The following is a 20,520-nucleotide window of genomic DNA, read 5'->3' on the forward strand; positions in this document are numbered from 1 at the left end:
AGCTCTCTTGTTCAATACACATGAAGGGCTGCTGGCGAGAGAAGTTGTGGTTTGTGCTGTTCCACCATATGGGACATTAATTCCTGTATTTGTTCCTCCAGACTAGATTAAAACAATGAATTCTACTTTGCTTTACAACTCAAAAGCAACTTCAGATGGTGCAGAATGGTGCAAAGACTTCAGATGGTGCAGCTTACATTTTCAGGCTGTGATCTTGCAAAGCACATAAGCATGTGCTCATGGTCTTTGCTGAATCAGGGTCCCTGGGCTTATCCAAAGTCCACTGATGTCAATGGGGTTTTTTTTCTGTTGACTTCAGTGGGCTTTGGATCAGGCCCTATGTGCAGAGAACACCAGTATTCTGTATACTGCACTGTCTACCTCATCACTTCCAAGGTGTTTGTGACTGATAAGTTTATACGTCTAGAACCCCAGTTATATCTGATAGGGATCCTCTCTCCTTAGCACTTGCAGACAATTGCTGGGGTAAAAACCCTGATTGTAGAAGCAGGGCATTCTCAATGGAAGACCTGTGCTTCTTGAAACTACTTCTTCTGGCAATCCAGCAGATCCCAACATTAGCAGTCAGAGGTACGTATCTAGTACAGCTTTTAAATGGTCCTCCAGATCACTTTACAGGTGGAACACATGCTATGCCTTATTCCTGTAACTTGTATATAGTGCATTGATTTCATTTTGTTTCTAAGTTAAGGAACCCAGGTGCCGAGGTGATGGGGCAACTTATAAATAGGTGAATACATAAATACATGAATGAATAAATACATGAAAAATAAAGTGAGTCCCAATTAACCAACTCAGAAAGTTATGAGACAAGGTGGGAAACTGGATGTGTGTAGTCCACTTTGTGTTTAACCATGACAGCTAGTCTGTTCTCAGTGGTGGCAGATGACAGAACAAGGAGCAGAGGTCTCAAGTTGCAGTGTGGGAGGTCTAGGGTGGACATTAGGGAAAAGTTTTTCACTAGGAGGATGGTGAAGCACTGAAATGGGTTATCTAGGGAGGTGGTGGAATCTCCATCTTTAGAGGTTTTTAAGCTGTGGCTTGACAAAAATCTGGCTGGGATTATTTAACTGAGGTTAGTCCTGCTTTGAGCAGGGGGTTGGACTAGATGACCTCCTGAGGTCCCTTCCAACTCTGTGATTCTATGATTCTATGATAGCTGCAAGCCCCTCTTGTTATAAGTAGTAACAATATATAGACATAGGAAACAAGTGCTATGAGGCTTTGTTTCAGTTTTTTGTTCCAGGCTTTTGTTCCATCAGCCGGCCTGATGTAGTAAAGCCTTCTGGAGACTAGTTCTATAGTCTGTTACACAAGAACTATGCCAGGTGGAAGCTGAAAGAGAACAATGCAGACTGTAATGAAGATGCAATTTTAAAGCATTGGGCACAGTGTTGTCCAGGGCCTAGAGAAATTCTGGCCAATAACCGTGACCAGGAAATCCACAGACAGAAGTGCTTTAAGGCTGTAGCGGTTCATGTTGCATGAAGATAATTCCTAAAAAGTTGTACTCCAGCTTTTAATACGATACCAGTAAAACGAGAACAGAGTCTCAGTTTCTCAGGCTATGCTTCACTACAAGCATTTGTACACTGTTGCTGGGTGAAATCTGAAATTCCAGCTAAATGAAACATTCATCGACTTGACAGTTTGTGGTGAACTGCGGCTTCTGTTTTCCGTCAGTATGAATTATGTGTGTTTGAAAAAAAAGCTTCCAAATTTCAATTGGTTCATCTTAATTTTCTTTCTTAGACCAGATGGACCTTGTTAATACAAGCGTTGTATCTGTCTCTAATGAACCTCAAATTGTTTTAATCAATTTCAATTGAGATAAATATTTGAAGCATTAAAGCTGTCTCCACATTTCTTTTCTTTTCTTTTCTTTTCTTTTTTTTTTAAACAAAGTTGATTCTGGATATCAACAGTGTGCTGCTCAGTTTATTCCTTTTCTTTTTCAGTCTAATTAGAAAGCAGAATCCCCATGCATTAATTGGCAAGTACCTAGAAGATTCTACATGTTGCCTATGCAGCATAGAGGCAAGGAAGTTTAATCAAATTGTAAAAGGCAATTTGTAACTAATTATATCTGGTGAGTTTTAGATGGTGCTCGTTTACTGGCATAAGGAGAGGGGGGGATTCTTGTTCAGCTTTATTGCTTAGCAACCCTCCCACCCCCAACAGATAGAACATCTTTCCTATAATAATTGCATATGAGATTTAGTACTGATTATTTTACAGCATTCTGTGTACTGAATAACCAATCTGAAACAGGATACAGGCTGACAGAAACTTTATGGCTTTCTCCAAAGCCCATTGAAGTCAAAGGGAATATTTCTACTGAGTGCAATGGACTTTTGGTTTAGGCCATTTATATCACAATAAATGCCTTTAATTACATATTTTGGTACAGCCTCTCTTACGTTTCATCTTGTTCACATATGTCAATACCTTCAGCAGTCCTTTCTCCCCCCTGCTTGTGAAATATAATATTATTATTTGAATCCATCCCATATGGACAGTGGCAAATTGTGTGAATAAATCTGTTTGTTGAAGTTTGCATTTTTTTATAAAAAAACCATGAATTTGTTTGTGATTCTATATTATTTTCTGAATAATTTTACTGAACAGTTCTTGGACTGTGAAAGATTCACAAAGTGACTTTTCATTATCCAGAAAGTGAAAGGTATCGGTTAGCTTTTTTTGGATACTCCCCAGCAGGACACTTGATGTTGTTTGTCTCTGAATGGATGAGGAACTATTAGATGCAGATTTGTGATGTGAATACTCAAATGTAGAGTTCAAACTTCACTTTTTGCTAATACTCACCAAAACCTTTCTGTTGATGAACATTTCTGGAAATAAATGAACAAATGTTCCCTATCATATTTCTTGAAAGTACAGCTAGTTAGGAATGTTCTGAAAAAAATTGTTGTTGAAAAATGCCAGTTCATCAAAATGGAAACTTTTTGTGGAAAAGGGTCATTTTCAGCAAATTTCTCAACTCAAAAACATTTGAAAAAAGTTTTAAAATTGTTGAAACATCCTGTTTTGACATTTTCAAAACTAAAAAATCTTAGTCTTTCAAGATATGTTTACACTGCAATGTAAACCTGGACTCAAGCCCTAACCCTCCTTCCATTCAAACACATATCTCTTGGACTTGAGCTCAGACTCAGAGTTTTAGGATCCTATGGGGTGGAAGGTCTGAGCCTAAGTCCAGCCAGGACCCAGGGATCAAGCCCTCACTTTTTGCAGTGTGGAAGTGGCCGTGCCAGACTTGAGCCCTGGGAGTCTGCCAATGCTATCCTACAACCTCATGGCTGGTGTTCTTTGTTTTTGTCCTCTCTATCCTATAAATCCCCAGCTGACTTCCAGGAAATGGAAGCAACCTCCCCTTGTTCAAGTACAGCATGGAATTTAACCCTTCTATTTTATTTTGACCATTGAGCTGCAAACACAGTGAACCTTCTCCTGAGTTTGCAATGGCTACTGGTCCAGACCAAGTTCTCTGCCCAGTGTGCTGCTTCTGGTCATAGGAGCACAGCCAGATCTGGATGTATCTACAGTGTGAGGCAAGCAAAAGAATTAATTTTAGTAAGAAAACCAGGAATGACTACACCTATGAGCAAATAGTGAAGAAGAGAGCAGTGTTAGAAATTTACTGGACCAGTTACCCGTGCAGGGAATGGATTAAATGGCTCAAGATTGACTATCACAAAGTCAGGTATCAGAACCACACCTCTGTGAACTCATCATCATCATGCCCATCTCATGAGGACTTTGACTAGGTGCTGCGTAGTGTGCCTAGTTCAGAGCCAACAGTGGTGCATTTTGACCTGGTCACCTGAAATGGCACCCTGCTGACCCCAGAATCTAGCACTGGAATGGATGGGAGCCAGCAGCAGGTGATGGATGAGGCAGCAGGTGGTGATTAAATTGGTCCCCATGGAGGCTTTGCCACAAGAGCAATTGCAGCACATCCTGGGTCTATACTTGGAGCAGCTTTTTTATGTCTCTTTAGAGAAGTGGCCTGCCATGGAACCAGCAGCAGAAACAAAAGAGGCAGAAGTCACCTCGGAGCTGGGTAAGTTTCTAACTCCATTTTGTGTTTATTTATATAGCTATGGGAAAGATTTCCATTTCATGAACCAATGCAAAAGTTATTACAAGCCCCAGGAAGCAGCGTGAATCCACTAATGGTGGTTTGCACAGCACTGCCTTGGTGTCCCCCCACCTCCCACATGGAATTCAAAATTGAAGCTGGGAAGTGCAAACAGTGAAACACAATTTTTTGCTAGGACTTGCTGGTTTGTTAAAAATAAGAACTTTATGTTGCCTTCCCTGTAAGCACATGGCTCCATACCAACCCAACGATGTAACAAACCACCTGCAGGAAGAGGGATGTTGAAACGTAGTCAATTTACAACTGTAGCCCATTTCTGTTCAATGTAGTCCACATGGTCCATAGGTGTTGAAATCATTTGTCCAAAAGATGTCTGGTGGTTTGAATACAGTCTAGAAACATTCTGGGGAGGTGGGGGTGGGGTTGAAACCTGGGATTCTGGTAGAGTACCATGTTGCAGTCATAACAGGCTGTATTAGAAGTCAAAAGGAGGCACCAACCCACATGACACTAACACAGAATCTTGTTGATTCCCTCATGAATTTTGAATTACTCCCTGATTTCAAGTAGTAATTACAAGCACCAAATACATGGTTTTCATCACCAGCACCATCACTATAAAAATTGTTCCAGCATCCTTGCTGCCATGTCCAAGGAGCTTCTGTGATCTGAAATGGCCCTCTAACTATATATTGCAGTACAGTTTTACACAGTAATATTTTATGTCTTTGAAATTCCAAAATAATTTTTCTGTGCTCGTATATTGAGAGAATAACCTTCTGTATGTTATCCACTTCCAAACCCATTGACCTGTAGACTGTAACAGCTCAACTGTTCGCTCAGACTCCAGTAGCAGCTTGGGTCATAGTACCATCAGGGACTGGTCCAAGAGTAAGCATTTTTGTGATGAATTTATGGTTAACATTCTGGCCAGGGCCAGGAAGCTGCTCCAGTACCAAACACTGCAACTGGAAGGGCAAGATGAGAGGCAAGCAGAAAGGATCAGGCTGGCTGCACACCAGAAAGAATTGTTTGAGTAGCTGCAGGCTCTTATTGACCCAGCGCAAGCCTAAGTCCACTCCACAATACAATTTGCTACAGACCAGGAGCAAACTGGATAATCCATGGCTGTGTGGATGATGCAATTGGGCCTTACCAGTGGATGGAGAGCCCAAATCTCCATGCAATCCTCCACGCTCTACTCCTCCCGCATGGACACCTCCAGCACCCTGTCCTGGCACCCCATGCATGGTGTTATGTTTGGATACTTGGAAGATACTTGCACTCAGAGAGAAATCAGCAGACAGGAACACAAAGAGATGCAAACACACACAGACTGAGTTTATTCTCCTACTCTAATATGAGACAGAACTGGCTGAGCTACCCCATAATACTCTAGATCTCTTAGCTACGGCAAGCTAGGCACATGGAAACATGTAAGGTAGTGAAAGGCGAATTGGGGCCAGGAGAATGCCAGAGTAAGGGGGTTTTCTTCTTGGAAATTGTTTCACTGTTTGCACTTGTTCATGCATTTTGTTCATGGATTTGTTAAAAATGTTGGTGTTACTGCCGTTTTGTTGTGCTAGTGGCAGCTGTTTAATATTTCTAATAAATATCCAAAAATAAAGTTTTATAAACAATTTTATTATGAAATTGTCCTACCATTACTGCATCACATCATATGTATACTTCAAATAATAAAGATAAACACATGATAACAGACAACTGAAATTGTATGCAACCAGTATTTGTCCACAAGACATCTAAACCCACAGTTCTCTGTCCCACCCCCTATTGCATAAGTGTTTGGTACAATAAGTACCATGACAAGTACAATGCAGGTCAATCAACACCCTCCACATCTTACCTAACATACTGTAAGCACAGCACAAGCACATTCAAAAAGGTACTACTCGCCCTCTTCCATTGGCCCATTCAAGTCCATGATGTGGGAGCACAAAGCATCCCTAATTTCTGCTGCCCAGGTGCATCCAGCTTCCATGACAGTAGCTGCATTATCTGGCTGAGTGTACGTGTTCAGCAGTCTGTCACTATCATAGGTCCATTCAGGGGAAAATGCATCATTGTGTCCACAAAGACAAAGTAAGTCACAGTAATCCAGAAAGCATTGAGGACACTGCAATACAAATGGGTCTGCAGACAGCATCAGCAGGATTTCAATCTGCCAAACTCATTTTCAACCACAATTCTACATCTGCTGAGAGTGTAATTAAACCTTCTTTTGCCAGGGCCTCTGAAATCAGGATATGGGTTCATAAGCCAAGGCAAGGAGGGTAAAGGGAATCCCCAAGAATAACAGTGGGAACAATATTTCCATTTATGACCATGTCATTTGGTGGGAATAGTGTCCCAGTCTGTCCTTGAATGAATAGGCTGAAAACTCTGGCATCATGAACTTTTCCAGTGCAGACCACATTGACACTCATAAATCAGCCTCTGTCATCCACAAGGACCTGCATAACAATGAAGAAGCATGCTTAGTGGTTTATGTGCTCAAGTGTTCTTTGAGGAGGCTAAACTATAGGCATATGAGTCCTATCAGTTAAATGACATTTTGTAATTATTAAAAATATTCTAGAAATGGATGGGTTGCACTTGATGCAGTGATAGCGGGACATGCCCCCGACATAGTCCTGCTCTTGTGAAAACATAATCATATCTTCTGTTTAGAGTCAGCTCTGATTAATGTGCAAGGTCAGTAATTACTGGAACTTTCTTGGTATTGTTATTGAGCTCTTAGGCTTTTAATCTTTAGAAATCCTGCTCTTCTATATTTAGTTATCAAAGAAACGAAATGCAAAGTAATTTAAGAAAAGCGATGGTAATGGAAGAAATGGCCAGGGGAAGTTCTGGGATCACCAACTTTCACATGTACCCACACACTTCCCAACCTACTACTAAATTCCTTTAACAGTCAGCAGGTTATACTGGCAGTAGAATGACTGTACCCAATTGGGTGAGAAATCTGGGCAAAACCAAGCAGAAACAAGTAAGGTGTGGGGGTAAAAAAATGAGGGAGCTAAAACTATTGGTGCAGGGAGTAAAAGCAGATATCATAGGGATAACAGAAATACGGCAGAAGAGTAACCATGACTGGAGTACAGATATTGATGAGTATGTGCTGTTCAGGAAAGACAGAAATAAAGATAAAAGTGATGGAGTAGTATTGTATATTAATGATGAGGTAGACTGTTAAGAATTTAGAAGTGATGAAATGGAGAAAAGAGTGTCTGTGTGGATCAAAATCACTTTGGGGGAGAAAGCTACCAGAGGTTCCCCTGAGATAGTGCTTGGGGTATACTACATACCCCAGGAACAATTTGGATATAGATAGAGACCTCTTTAATGTTTTTAATGAAATAAATACTATTGGGAATTGTGTGATTATGGGAGACTTTAGCTTCCCAGCTATAGATTGAAGAACAAATGCTACTAATAATAGTAGGGTCCAGATTTTCCTGGATGTGATAGCTGACAGATTTCTTCACCCAATAGTCACTGAACCAACAAAAGGTGATGCCATTTTATATTTGTTATTGGTGAGTAGTGAGGACCTCATAGAAGAACTGATTGTAGGGGACAAACTTGGTTCCAGTGATCATGAGCTTATTCAGTTTAAACTAAATGGAAGGATAAACAAAAACAGGTCTGCAACTAGGGTCATTGATGTCAAAAGGGAAAACTTTAAGAAAAGTAAGTTAATTAGTTAGGGAAGTGGGCTGGACTGAAGAACTGAAGGATCTGAATGTGTAGGAGGCTTGAAATTACTTTAAGTCAAAGTTGCAGAAACTATCTCAAATCTACATTCCCAAATAAGGGGAAAAAATTCATAGGGAAGGGTTGCAGATCAAACTAGATGAGCAAGCATCTCAGACAGGTGATTAAGAGAAAGCAGAAAGCCTATAAGGAATGAAAGATGGGATTGATCAGCAAGGAAAGCTACCTCTTGGAGGTCAGAAAGTGTAGGAATAAAGTGAGAACTACCAAAAGCCAAACACAGTTGGACCTTTGAAAGTAAAAGGTTCGTTAGCCATATAAGTAAAAAGAAAACAAGGAAAGAAGAAGTGGGACCATCAAGCACTGAGGATGGGGTGAAGATTAAAGATAATCAAACAAACACTTTGCCTCAGTTTTTAATAGGGCTAATGAAGAGCTTGGAGTAGTGGCAGGTGGCTACTGGGAACTAGGATATGGAAATAGAAATTACCACATCGGAGGTAGAAGTCAAACTCAAACATCTTAATGGGACTAAATTGGGGACCCCAGATAATCTCCATCCAAGAATATTAAAGGAACTGGTACATGAAATGGCAAACCCAATAGCAAGGATTTTAATGAATGTATAAACTCAGAAGTTGTAACCTATAACTGGAGAATTGTTAATATATTAACTATTTTTAAAATTATTTTTTATTCTTTGAGAAGATAACTGATTTTTTAGACAAAGGAAATGCAGTGGATCTAATCTACCTGGATTTCAGTAAGGCATTTGATACAGTTCCACATGGGGATTAATATGAGAATTGAAAGGAGGATAAGGAATTGTTTAAAGGGAGACTACAACCGTCCATACCGAAAGGTGAACTGTCAGGCTAGAGAGAGGTTACTAGTGGAGTTCCTCAGGGATGGCTCTTGGGACCAATCTTATTTAAAATGTTTACTATTGACCTTGGCAGAAGTAAGTGGGAGCGTGCTAATACAATTTGTGGATGACACAAAGTTGGGAGGTATTGCCTGTATAGAGGAGTACTGGAATATCATACAAGAAGTTCTGGACAACCTTGAAAACAGGAGGAATAGAAATGGGATAAAAGTTAATAGTGCCAAGTGCAAGGTCATGCACTTAGGGACGAATAACAAGCATTTTTGCTATAATCTGGGGATTTATCAGTTAGAAGTGACAGAGAAGGAGAAACACCTGGGTGCTTTGGTTGATTACAGGATGACTATGAGATACCAATGGATCTAACTGAAAGTAAAATACAAACCCTTTCCCTTCTCAGCTGCTCGCTTGACATTTTATATGGGCCATGTTTGACACACTGTCACGACAACAACTCACTCTTTCCATTTCAATCACCTTTGGCACAGTATGTCACACAGAATAGAGATTTTAAGGGCTAGATCCATGCAGAGAACTTAGACTCAGTGCTACAACATGTCATGTAGATGCCCTTCAGAAATCCATAGTCCTGAGACAGGCTCCCAGGCTTCCTATGCAATGTCTGGGGAGAGTTAGGCCCCTAAGAACAGGACTCACAAAAGTCAGTGACCTGAGTGACCTAAAATAGCCAATAGTAAATTCTGAGGAGAAGGGTGTGGAGTCCCACCCCTCAAAGTTAGTTGAGTACCTAACTTTGGGTTGGAGGGAGGTGAATATCTCCATTCAGGAATCACAGCCATGACCCCTCCTCTAGCGTCAGATGCTTAAACAAAGTCAGCCTTGTGACAGTGGCAGACTAGATGCCAGCTCATGCCAGAGCCCCAGGCCAATTCACTCGTGTATTAGCATAGATCAAAGTAACTGCTAAGTGTGTAAGAGTGTATTTGGTGTTTAAACATCATGAAAACTACTGGGATGTTACTTGCATTGCTTTCACTGATCTGTATCCAGCTATAATGTAGTAGCAAACATTTACATTGTGTATACCCCTGGAACTAAATAATCCATCAAATGAGAAGGAAGCCTTGTGGAATGCAAATGAAGAACTTTAACAGAAAGGCACTAATTAGGAAGCAAGTGGTCATGGTGTGCGATGATTTGGAGGTCAAAATGTATTCCTCACTCTCCTTCATCAAGGGAAAAGTCCACATGGGCGGTGACACTGTCAGCTTGTTTTCTGTGTGAAGCTATAAGTATGGATTCAAGGAAGGATCCTGAATCTCTGGACTGTTTGGATTCTTACAGGGAAGTATACTAGATGCAAAGATCCCAAGACTAGATGCAGAGATCCTTAGAGACAATCTGGATACCTTGAAAATACTTTTGGAAAACTGGTACTTTATTACATCACTGTCACCATTTGGAATTACGAACTGTGACACACTTGTGCATGTATTTTACCAGCTTATCCTCTCAATAACTCTCATTTCCTTTTCTTAGCAAATCAACCTTTAGTTAATTTACTGTAGAATTGGCAGCCAGTGTTGTCTTTGGTGTAACATCTGGAGTACCAATTGATCAGGGGTAAGTGACTGGTCTCTTGGGACTAGAAGCAACCTAAATGTTATGTGATTTTTGGTGTAAGTGACCATTTTATCACAAAATCCAGTTTGTCTGGGTGGCAAGATAGACTGGAGAGTCTAAGAGAACTGTCTGGAACTACATGGTAAGACTGATATAGTGATCCAGGAGTTCACATTTGTCACTGGCTTGGTGAAATCTAGTTATAGAACACACCCCCAGTTTGGGGTATCTGCCATGTTTTCTGAGAGTCTGCTCTGAGGTAGGCTTTCACAGTCGTGAGCCAATCCAGACAGTGTGACAAGCCCTTTCTCACAAAACACAAGCAGTAGACGATTCTGGTTTCCATTTACCAATAGCCTTGTGGTTAGTGCACTCACCGAGGATGTGGGAGTCCCTGATTTAAATCCCCCTTCTGCCTGAGAGAATCAGGAGCTTAAAATTGACTTGTTCACATCTCAGAAGAGTGTCCTAACCACTGGAGTATAGAATCATTCTCATGCACGTTCCGACCCAATGAGTCTTTAAGCATTTCATACAAAGTGGAACAGTGTCAGAAGGAGAGACTGAGGATATATCTACACCAGTGATACTCAGATCTCAGTGTTTCAGGAGCCAAATTAGCAATCAGCATTACCCAAAAGAGCCACAGTAGTGTGAATTCATTATTTCATTTACTTACATATATATAATTCTCATAGCAAAATGACTGATCAAGTATTATTATTTTATCAACTACATCGGTTAACAACATAGTAAAAGCATCCTGATTGGTTAATAATGTAGATTGGTTAATAATTAAAACACAGTGTTTTAATATTATGTGCTGCAAAGAACCACGGGAGACACATTAAAAAGCCCTTGTGGCTCCCAAGCCTCAGTCTGAGTATCACTGATCTACACTATGTTTTAAAATCTGGGACAGTGAGTCTCAGAGTGTCAGTTGATGGGGTTGGCACTACTGCGCTAAAAACAGTCGTGTAGACACTGCAGCACAGGCTGGCGCTCGGTCTCCAAACCCAGGGGAGAGAGGTGGGCCTGAGCTGGAACATCAACAAGGCTCTGTTTAGCACTGTAGGTGAGCCCGTGGGCCCCAGTCTGTAGACCCGGGCTCTGACACACGCTGCTGCAGTGTGTTTTTTGCCATGAAGACATATCCTGAGGCACCCAGAGAATTTAGGTGCCTACATGGTTAGGCGGCATCTGAGCAGGGGTTCTGACGATCTAACTTTTGGATGTAAGTGCCTAAAGTGGCGGTTAGGTGCCTAAATCCCTTTGTGGATCTATGCCCAAGTTGACAAAAAAAATTTGATCCCAATCTTAAAAATACAGAGGGCTTCCTGGGAGTAAGAGTGGTCTCCTCTCCTGTGGGAGCCAGTCAGCTTCTTTCAGGGTTGAGCTCTGTGGTCTTGAGTCTTCTTTCACTGAAAATTCATGACAAAATTCCCATTGCATTCAGTGGTAGCAGGACTGAGTCTTATCACTGTTTAATTGACTGGAAGGCTGCACATAACAGCAGTGAGCATTGTTGTTATTCATTTTAAGAGTATGGCCCAGTAGAAAGGTTGCTGGACTAAGACTCAATGCTCAGCCATTGACCTACTGTGTGACATTAGACAAGTTACTTTGCCTCTCAGTGACTTTGTTTCCCCTCTCATCCTTTCTCTGTCTTGACTATTTAGATGTCTCTTGAGGCAGGGCCTGGCTTTTACTTTGTGTACATACTTAGTACTAGGCTGATTGAGGTCCTGATGTTGATTAGGACCTCTAGGCATTACCATATTACAAATAAATAGTGAATACAATAGTTCTCATCATAGTGATTATAGTTTATAATCCCATATTCTCGAATAAATGTTGCCAGCAACAACACAAAGTAACAGTGCCAAACCCATCAATGTCTTGCCATAAACTACAAGGAAATGTTTCTAAATTTTGTAAGGCTACACTGAAAGTAATAACCCAAGGTTTTTATTTATGTTGTATCACATATACAGAAAATTTATTTTTAATGAAATCATTAGATAAGCAATAGAAGTGAGCAAGATAAATATATATCTATATATAGAGTATTTAATTGAATAATGTTTGAACACAATAATAAAATCAGAGACAAACGGGTTGATCAAATTCTGGTCCCTTGGAAATATAAACATTAATCTAGTGCAGTGTTTAAGTTTTGTCAGTAGAATATTTCTGACGACATGCTTGAGGCATTGCTATATTAAATGCTTGGAATCCTGTTAAATGTTGGCAGTCACATGAATGTTTATCCATCATTAGTTTTAGAGAGCATTAACAGAGCATTAACAACACATTTTATTCAATCCCAAACTCAACAGGAATTAGTATTTAGAGAAGTTCATCTCCTCCTATGTCATTTTGGGATGATAGGATAGAATGTTGTGCTAGAGTTTACTGGTTTTATATATCCTGATGTTAACCTGCTAGTCTGGTCATACAGATGTAACCTGATGTTCCACTGGAAGGAAATAACTGTGAATATACAAACCAGACTGAACAGCAGTGAAAGGTGTTGTATTTAAAAAAAAATGAAATTCAGAGTTAAAAAGGAAAATGTTTTTAAAATATCCCTGTTAACATAGGGCTTGATGCAATTGTCGTTGAAATCAATGGAAAATTTCCCATTGAAGTTAGTGAAAGCAAGATCAGGCCCACAGGGCCTCTCCTGATTACATTTTATATGGAAACCAACAAGTTGGCTGGTGTGCTGTGTCCACTGCCTACCAACCAATATTCTCTCATTGTTTCCTTATGCTCTCCTGTATGTAGCCATCGATTGTCTCTTGTTTTATATTAAGAATGCAAGCTCCTTGTGTGTTTGTTCAGTTCCTAGCACCTCATCCATGACTAGGATTGTTAGTCATTGCAATGGTAATACAAATAATAAATAATAACAATAACATGGAACTCCAAAAGGCCATTTATGACAGAGTCACTTTTTAGAGTAAAATTGCACTTTGAGAATCATCCTTCACAGCAGCACATAATTACAGATTAGAGGAGGGTCATTTCACTACAGCTCTGAGAAAAACAGAACATCCAAAGCTCATTTGTAAGTGAAATGGAACTTCTTGTCTGCAGAAAGATTAATAAAATATTGATGGCTATATTTACTCTAGACATTGTGCCTGATTACCAAACAAAACAGAACCACAGTAAAAATGTTTGCCAAATGTTCTGAAATATTGTGACAGAAATGGAGGAGCCAAACCTACAAAGCTCTTACTCAGTAAGACCTCTAGGATAGATAAGCAGATAGATATTTGGTAATTTGGGAGAACATGCCTCTAAATTGCATAGGTTTATGATCTAATTTATTAATTTTTAATTCAAGTTAGTGAAATATTTTCTGAGGAATCGGGCCATGTACAACTTACAGAGAATTTGAAATATATAAGAGTTGATGCTGCGTAGGCATCTTGTAGGCTGTGACTCTAATGTTACAAAGACAACAGGATCATAAAAAAAAAAAAAGAATTCAATCGGTGGATATATTTCTGCTGTATCTTCAGTTGAGTACAGTAATAGCTTGTTGGTATGGTTACTGTACCATAAATTCATTTAAACCAAAAGTAGTTCTGGCTCTTAATTTGCTGAAGGATTAACTATATTACATGTATAACCTCATATCTGAAGGAGCCATTGAACACAGTTCATGGTTGTGATTCCAAATAAGAATGAGATGTTGCAAATCATTTCCTATGCAAGTAACTTTTTCACACAGCGATAGGCCTATTGATCACTCCCTTTGTCTTCAAAGACTTATTACTGGAATATGAGTAAGGCTACAAGTTGGTCATGGACATCACATATTCCATGATTTTACATTGCATCCTCAACTTCAGGCCAGGGCAATGGGGCTCAGGCTATCAGCCTTCCACTGCGGAGGTCAGGCTTCCCTGATTTATTGTTTATTGCCCACATTCTGTCCAGGACTTTTACTAAAAATAACCATGACAAAATATTAGCCTTAATTATGAGTTTGCAGGATTGGACTGCCCATAAAAGGCAATTAAAAAGAGAGGGCCAAATTCAGCACCTGCCCTTGTTTACATTAGGAAAGTTTGGAAAAAAACAAAATCCCATTAATACTAATAATGACAGTGGCTTCTGGGGTCCTGGATGCACAAGTGCTTTCAACATGGACAGCTGTGATGTTAGTAGCAAAAGGGGGAGGGGGATTTTGTACAATTCTTGGTGTAGACACAGCCTTATGGCATGCATAGATTAAAGAAATATGTTTTAAACATCAGAGTGAACACATTTTAACTAATATGATTTTAAGCAGGCCTTTGAAATTTATGCTGGCAGGTCAAGTTGTGTTCAAAGCAGGTTAGCTGGTCATAGTCCCACTGAAAGCTAATGGGCTCAATTCTCAGCACATGTAAATCAGCATAGCTTATGCAGCTATACCAGTGTAACCAGCTGAGATTCTGGCCTATCGTTGTAAAACTAATTGAGACAAGGCCTTCATGTAAGTAGATGCAAACCCACTGAAATTAGTCGAGAGGTGGCCACTTACATACAGGCTGAATTTGAACCAAAATTTATCACTAACTAGCTAGCGATATATTACAACATGTGTGTGTGTGTGTGTGTGTGTATGCACACACATGAAAGTGTAAAAATATCAGTTGTTTATCCTGTTCTTAGGAAGTGTATCATCCATAAAATAATTAAATAGATCTATATAAAATATCCACTCTCGATTTGTTGTTAAAATAGAACTTATGAAGGGAAGAATTTTTTCACTTCAGTTACATGGCCCTTTTCTAATAGCAAATAATTATAGGCTAGTCTCAATGGAAACACAACAAGCCTTGATCTTTCTGCGAATGAGCTACCTGGAATAATTTGTTCTTTATATCTTACTTGGCAATTGTCAGCAAAGACAGCGATAGCGTTAATTGCCTTATCACGCTTGCTTACTCCTGCTGGAAGATTTTACATCCCATTAGACAGTCCACAAGTCTTGGCATGGATTACTGGGTTTATTTACATGAGATTATGAAAATTTGGAAACTGCTTGTCAGAAAAGTGAATGTTCAAGTTACATATATTTTATCTTGTTAAACAGGCTTGCTGTTGCTTCTGATTCACTGTGGGCTATGCTGAAGATGATAAAAAGAAACATTTTAATTACAGTTTGAACTTAAGCCACTTCCTTCTTGAGGTGCACCGCAAAAAATTCATCTTTTACTTAAATGTCAAAGTGGAGTTCCTGAATTACCTTATATATTTAGAGTAATTTTTTTAACACAATGACAGGCAATACCAAGTTATTTACTGTGCTGTTCCATCACTTTCTGGATGAAAGCTCTCTAAAGCTTTGCTGATTCAGCTACCACCAAAAGAAATAGCTTTCCTATAATGATCTTCATTTTTTTTAAAGATGAGTTGTGTTTTGGGGGCCTGTTTCTGATCTCATTGCAGTCAGTACAAACTTTTCAATGATTTCAGTTATGCAGCATCATGTCTTAATATCTGAGCCTTATACTGGAACCTAGCAAAATCACTAGCACTTCCACTGTAAATGATTTCATTGAGCCATAAAGGTCTGTTGCCTTCTGCCACTTTAGATATTTTGAAGAAATTAGGCCAACACATTTAAAACAATAATTAACCTTTCACTTTATTTTTCAGATAGGAAGCCTAGAGCAACATTAAGATAAGAGTAATAGTGGAAGCATTAGTCACTCCTATTTTAAGATTGCCTTGCACTTCCCATTGTAACATTTTTCCAAACTGTTTTGAGGAATTCTAACCCCCTTTATGATTTGCAGCAGGACTTTGAAATTTGGTAGAGTGATAGTCCTGGGATTAGAGAGATGCTTTTTCTTGTACCCATGAAATACATTCTATTTTGACTACTTTAGAAGCTGTTGAAAAATTACACTTTGCACAGTACAGTACAGTTAGTACTGATGAGCCATGATGTTCAGCTACCATGCTGTTTGCTTTATGGGAAACTACAGTGAGCTAGAAGGCAAGAGATCATGAATTCTAGCTCACCACTTCCCCTAACTGTTAATTTTGTGCCCCTCACAACCTTTATTTTTCAGCAAGGCCTCATATCCCAGTGAGAAGTTACACAAAATAGAAATAAAATCCAGATTCATCTGGTGCCCTGAATCTCTTCCATTTAGTCACTTCACATCTCATAAGGAATGGGGCCAAACCTATGTGCTTGCCTATGCTGTCTGTGAAATGGAATTACTCAGAAGCTGTGATGGTCTATACTATTATGTTCACCACTTATACATGACTATCATAAATCTTGTACAAAGTATGCCTGGTGAGGATCATTTGAAAACTCATAACCTGCTGAACATTATTGTCCTGGTAAACTATGTGTATCAACCTTGAATGTAAAGTTATAAATTTATACTGGATAACCTTGATGGTGATAGTACAACTGCCCTCCTCCCTTCCTCTCTCCCCGCACAATCCAATAGCCCAGTGATTAGGGCACTCACCTGTGATGTGGGTGACCCAGTTCAAATCTCTGCTTTGGTACAGCAACTTGAACCCAGGTTTCCCCCCTCCCAAGTTAGTGCCCTAAACACTAGGCTATGGAGTACTCTGGTGTGTGTCTCACTCTCTCTTGTTTAAACCATTCCACTCATCTGGGATGTAGGAAACCTAAATTCAAGTACTGCATGAATGACTATTTAGTTATTTATCTTCCAGTGATAATAATTAGATATTGAGGATATAATATGGATCTCAATGGGACCCTGCACATAAGCCTTTTCAGAGAAGAGGAGGAGTTACTCATTCACCATTTTGACTTCCGATGGAGAGGAACAATTAAAGATTGTGATGCATCATGGTAGTTGGAGTCCAGCCAGGAAGCCCAGTTCCTAGAGGGGAATAGGGGCATGAAGCGTCATCTTTCATGGCAGAGAAGATCCAATGATTAGAGATGCAGATGGAGATGGTGATGGAATTCAGAGAGGGATTTGAATTTATAATACAAGAGAAGAGGTGGTACAGACCAATGCTGAACAAAAGGAACTGGAAGACACACAGTCAAAAGAGGAAGAACATAACCACAGGGACAAGTCAAAGGAAGAGACCAGCTAATGATGGTGAAATTGAATTGAGTAACATGTTTCAAGGAGAAACAGGCATAATACAGGATGGCAAGGAAGAAAAGAAGGGAAGCTGGTCCTTGAAGAAGAGAGGAAGATATGATGGAGTTATCTAGGGATTGGAGCCTATGGAAAAAATGATGATTACATATAGGGGACTGTGAGAGAGAACATAAGACAGATTCATATCAACACCAGGAAGAGACAGGTCTATGTGACTGGGGACTCCATACTCAGAAGAATCGACAGCCTTGTCAGACCAAATCTAGAGAATTGAAAAGTGTGCTGTCTGCCAGGAGCAAGGATATGAGATGTGGATGTGAGGCCGAAAAGGATCCTGATGGGAGTGGGGAAAAATCCACAGACTGGGCTGCATGTTGGTACAAATGACACTGTTGGATTCCCACTGGAATGGATCAAAGATGACTAAGCTTAGTTGGGTATGACTCTTAAAGAAATGGAAGCTCATATAATCTTCAAAAGTATTTTTCTAGTCCCTACAGAAGGAGGGTGAAAGTATGACAAGATAATGAAGATCAACAGATGACTCTAGGATTGGTGCTATGAGAAGGTTTGGGAATCATTGGGAGGCATTCTCAAAAAGAGGACTGTTCTTGACTGATGGACTCCATTTAAGTATCTGGATAATATGAGCAATAATGTGTGATAATCCTCTGGGTTTAATCCTGGTGTGATTGATGAAAAGGGCTTTAAACTACAGATGAAGGGAGAAGGTTGGGGAGACTCATGAAATCTCCATGCCTGGCATCAATACACAGAAAAGGGAAAATCAGCTAAATGAAGATATGGTAAGGGATAATGAAACACCAGAAGATAAAAGTATGGAGAGCAAATAGAAAGGAAGTACAAATATTGATTAGCGTATTAGGCAGTTAGTGAAAGGACTGTATCTAATCTGGCTAGAAAACTGAGTGAGATCTGAGCAAAAAGAGATTAAATGATTTTACACCAATGCAAGGAGTCTGGACCATAAAATGAAGGAACTAAAACTACTAGTGCAGGAGATCAAACAGGACATTATAGGAATTACAGAAATGTGGCAGAGTAGCACTCATGATGGGATTACAAGTATGGAAGTGTTTGGGCTGTTTAGGGGAGATAGGAATAAGAATAGAGATGGTGGGGTAGCATTGCATATCAACAAAGTGGTAAACTTGAAGAAATAAGAAGTGATAGTGTAGACAAAACAGAATCTGCGTCAAAATTCCTTTGGAGAAGGCTTCTCAAAGAGGTTACATTAGGATACTGTTAGGGGTTTGCTGTAGATCATCAGGGTCAGACTTGTATAGGGATACAGACCGCACTATTTTTAGAGAGATAAATACTATTGGAAATTGTGTCATAATAGAGACTAACTTCCAGAATATAGTCTGGAGAATAAATGCTACCAATACTGGTAGGGCCCAGTTATTTCTGGATGTGACAGACAGTTTTCTCTTTTAACTCAACACCAAACCAACAAGCAGTGATACAATTGGTTTTGGTAAGTAGTGAGGACATCATAGAAGAGCTGGTCATAGGAAAGAACCTTGGATCAAGTGATCATGAGTTGATTCGGTTCAAATTAAATGGAAGAATAATGAAAGCCAAGTAATGAACTGTGGTTTTTTATTTCAAATGGGCAGATTTGGGAAATTGAGGGAATTAGCTAAAGAAATCAATTGGACTGAAGAGCTCAAGGACTTAAATGTAGAGAAGGCTTGGAATTTCTTCAGATCAATTATACAAACACTGTCTGAAATTTGAATCCCAAGGAAGGGGGAAATACTTGCAGGAAAAGCTCCAGAGCTAGATGCATGAATGACCACCTCAAGGCGATTAGGAGTAAAAAGACTTGTAATAAACCATAAATCTAGTGACTGACCCAGCAGTCCTCATCCTCAAAGAGAACCGGCACAATACTTTCGAAGGACAAGCCTGAGAATTTAAATTCACTACTCTGCTAGACACTAAAAATAATGGACTGAACAGAGACACAGGATGTATGGCTTACTACAACAATCTGTAACCCACTAAACCTCTCTTTTCGTCCTATGACTGCAGAGGTGTTAAAAGTCCATTCTACTTTGAATGGTCCCTTACAATCTGTGCTAACTATATATGCAAAACAATCTGTTCCATCCTGCATTTTGCTGTGATGCTGGGAGTACCTTTGCCAGTCCTGAAAAAGAGCTCTTTGTGGCTCAGAAGTTTGTGTTTTTCGCCAACAGAAGTTGGTCCAATCAAAGATATTAACTCACCCACCTGGTATCTTGTCATCTCTAATATTCTGGGACTGACATGACTACAACTACACTGCATTCTCTACCTTTAGTGTTACTAATGTTTAGGTCATGATTAAACAATGGGTCAGAAGCTTTTTCATCAGACATTATTCCTATTGAAGTCAGTGGCATTAAACTAGTGAAGAATTTGGTCCATAAAGTTTTATTATACAACTGCTGCAAATTTATAAACAACTCACAAAGAGTAAAAGGTGTGTGTGTCTGAGGGGCTTACAGGTTTCTGAAATACAGAAGGCAAAAAATAGCTTTATTAACTGACTCTCATTGGGAAGGGGAGGAGAAATAGCATGATGTCCCAAACCTTGTTTCAGCAGTAGGCCCGGGAGGCAATGGAGATTGGGGTGATGGGAAAACAAAACTTTCATTTCATGAAAAAAATAAATTTTTTGGAATTTGTTTATGTTCCACATTAGGACAAAACTGAGACCTTTGAAAGTTTTCACAAAAACAAAAGGCAAACCGATGAACTCCCAAATAGCCAATAGTCCAGGGGTTAGGACATGAGCCTGGGGTGCAAGAAACCCAGCTTCAAGTCCCTAGCCTGAATCAGGCAGAGCAGGAACTTGAAGCTGGGTCTCCCACATCCTAGGTGAAATTGCCCTGGGAAATTGGCTAATCAGGGGGCTTTTTTCTCCCCCAGAAGTTCCATCCTGGACCTGAGAAACCTTCTGGAGGAAAGTTTCATCAGAACAGATACATTTTTGCAAAAACTTTCACTTTTGACAAATCGGCATTTTCTGAGGAAAA

The sequence above is a fragment of the Emydura macquarii genome, unplaced genomic scaffold, assembly GCF_026122565.2.
Source record: "Emydura macquarii macquarii isolate MOO-44397 ecotype Brisbane River unplaced genomic scaffold, CSIRO-AGI_Emac_v2 contig_719, whole genome shotgun sequence".
In the NCBI taxonomy this organism is placed as follows: domain Eukaryota; kingdom Metazoa; phylum Chordata; order Testudines; family Chelidae; genus Emydura; species Emydura macquarii.